Genomic DNA, 3,527 nt, shown 5'->3' on the forward strand with positions numbered 1-3,527 from the left:
TACTTCTTATTTTTTGCAAGTATTGTACTGGAAAAATACTACTTATAGTCTCACTACACCCCTTTGACCTTCACGATATGTAGAATCTACTCTTCATACTCCATTGTTCATATACACAGATCACTTTTAGTTTGGTCAGAATTGAAGTTTGCTTTATTCTTTCTTATATTCCTAGATACATAAATTTTCTTTCCCAGATGAAAATGTGAAAAATCTCTCCACTCTGCAACTGTAAACCCCTAAGTCTTTATTGCACACATTATTGCTATCAGAAAATTACACAGATGAGTTGAAATCAGAAAATTTAAAGAAGATATGGTCAATAAATATTTTCTCTCTACTCAGAAACTGGCAGCCATGGTTGGTTAAAACCTATAGCCAGATAGGTTAGTCTGGGTATCACAGAGGAGGAGAAGAACGATTGTAGAGATTCTTTTCCTTTCTGGTTTTTCTTATTACGCCTGCGAAGATCCAGCCTAGTTTAAGAAGAAGAAGGTATGAATGAAGTATATAAATATATGTCTAGAGAAAGTAGAAATTTAGTTTACCCTCGATTGATACCAATAACTCATTATATATTGATGATAAAGTTGTCATAGGAAAAAAAATGATTTTTTTTCTATTCTCCAATTCCAACAAGAATAAAGCATTTATTCAAGATTATACATATGTTTGAGCCTGAAATGCTCACATTAAAATCTTCAAGTACAACTGAGCTATTTAAGCTCTCTGGAAATCTTTATTGCTCCCATTAAGAAAAGAAAAGATCAAGACTGTTCTTTCCAGTGTGATCACGGTCATTTTTTAATGCTCCCCCATCAAGAGTATTGCCACCTACATCGACACTCTTTTAGTGCCTGTTTCCTAGGATATTCTATGGATAGATCATTTTATTGTCTGCAAACTAAACATGCCCTGCCACCAGCTCAGAAATGTTCTGGTATAAGGATTGTCCTAAAATGGAATAAATCATGCCAGTGACCTTTGATCCTCTAAAAGTTCAGTCATCTCTCACCATGCAAGTGACCCCATTTTAGATTGTTTTAATGTCTCTCATTACCAACATGCTGATCTGTTGTGAGATGGAGCTCAAAGAGTTTGGTCAAAATCCATATTCCTCATTCCTATCCCATAAGAATTTTGATATATTGAATTTCAATTTTGAAATTAAGAGGTAAAACAGAATTTTGTCACAAGAGAAGTATTGCTCTAGAGGAAGAAAGAAAAAAAAAAGCAACTTACAACATCCAGAAGCTGGCCTGGCACTCAGAGCTAGGCCATGTTATTCTCCTGTTGAACATAATTTCACAGAATACCAACATCAGATACGGTTACGCTGAGACCATGATAAAGTGAGAGAAAACAGATAACTTCACAATTTTACCTAAGCTCATGTAAAAACAAGGTCATTGTGCCTCCCACAAAATACCAAACATCTCTCTCAGCTAAAATGAGTCACTGCTACTTCTTTACCAGTTACAGCTTTATCCTCACTCTAGTCTCCCTCCTTGTAAATAAAGTCAATTGAGACACTCAATCATTGAATAGCACCTGCTTTCTGACAACTTCTAATCTAGAGCAGAGCCACGCTTCATTAGACCCTCCCCCAAATCACCCAACCGAAGTCCAAATCCTAGAATAGGTTCTTTCTAACATCTTCTTACACAAAACACCTCATGATTCCACTAGTGTGTGTTCTCCCTCACTGCAATGAATAAAAACCCAACTTGTTCAACTACAGGTGTGCTCCTGGTAGTCTGGTTGGAGGGCATTGACACTATTCACATAATGTCAAAGATTTACAGTTTGTTTTTGGAATTCAAAGCAGAAATTTGAGTTAATTATGTTCCATGATTCAAGGCACATTATTGTTATTGGTCCATATAAAGTTCTTCTTTTGACTTGATTGATTGATATTTTCCCTTTCACACCATAATATTCTATGTCTTCTAACTCCAGTAGCAACATTTTAACTATTCGCTACATAACTTTTTATTTGAATGTTTCCTTGTGAAATATGTAGCTCTGTTTGCATGTGTTTTGCTATTTTATATGAACAATAAAAGATTCCATACATAGTTTTTATATTAATTTGTTACTTTCTCTCATTGTATCTTACTTCAGTGTGTGCATCCACCTAGTTTTATTTATCAACTCACAGAGTCCTAGACAAACAGATTGACTAAAAATCCCACCAGTATAAATACCACTAAATTGAACATACTCATAAATATCTTCCTATAGACTTGTGGGATATACAGCATAGAAAAGAAAGAAAAGTGAGATCATATGGTATATTTATCTTTTATTTAATTAGATGGTGACAGATTTGTCTCCAAAATGACTCCATAATTTCTAACCAGCAGTTTGCAAGCATTGAATAGTCCTACAACAGTATCAACCCTTCAAAATTTCTGTCATTCTGACTTTTATCCATTGAAAAGAGGTCAAGTGATTCGTCATTGTTTTAAATTGTGTATCAAAGATTACAATGAGTTTTAAACACCTGTCTAATTTTTAGGCTATCTCATCTGTAAACTAGTCTGTGTAAAGACCGCTTCTCTTTTTTCTTTTGAGACTGCCTCTTAATTGATGGATTTTCTTCTTTGTCTCCATAATGGACTCCTTCTAATCACTCCCACAAAGGTAACTTTGAATGTATTTCATGTTTACATTTTTACTAGGATTTGTTCCTGAAAAGCAGATGTCAATATTTTTTGTGTATTTTATTTTACATAAATTATATTTTGCTGTATATGTCATTCTGCTCCTGAAATTTTCACTGTTTTTTAAGATTGATCCTTATATCTGTGTGTAGACCTATTCCTTTTAAACGCTGCATAATATTTTCTAGTGCGAATACACTTTCTTTGCCACAGAATACTTCTTAGCTGAATATAAAATCCTAGACTTGCATTATGTTTCCCTAAGAATCCTGTAGGTGTTTTTCCTACTCTCTCACACCATTGAATATTATTCTAGAGAGGGCTGCTTCCAGTATGATTTTTTTTCCCTTAGCAATAAAGTGATCTATTTATTGGTTCCCTAAATAATTATTTCTTTATCTTCAAAGTCACATAATTTTGCAAGGAAATATACTGCTTTTGTTTTCTCTAATTGTTATCACATTTTTCCTCTGCCCCATCCTTGCCATCTCTTCTTTCTCATCCAGAACTGAACCCATCTTTCTTTCCTTTGGACAAAAACTTACAAGCCTCTGAATCTATTTGTTTCTTCAAATCACTTGTGAAGCCCACAGAAACACTTTTGTCTCCTGAAAGTGCCAGAGGAAATAGGGAGTGCTGACAAAAGAATCTGCTCTGGGGTCTCTATGCAGCAGGGCTGAAGCATTAATTCTTCCTAACTGAGAAATTTGTGGATCGTTGCTTTGTAGGGTTTTAAAAATCTCACTGCCTTCCAACATATGTGATTTAACTCCAATTTCTCTCTGTCTCTGGATCCAAAATAATTTTCAGCTTCCTTTCAAACCAATTTTAGACTCTACACCCACATCCCGCTGGTTGAAG

This window comes from Diceros bicornis, chromosome 14 (assembly GCF_020826845.1).
Source record: "Diceros bicornis minor isolate mBicDic1 chromosome 14, mDicBic1.mat.cur, whole genome shotgun sequence".
NCBI lineage: Eukaryota > Metazoa > Chordata > Mammalia > Perissodactyla > Rhinocerotidae > Diceros > Diceros bicornis.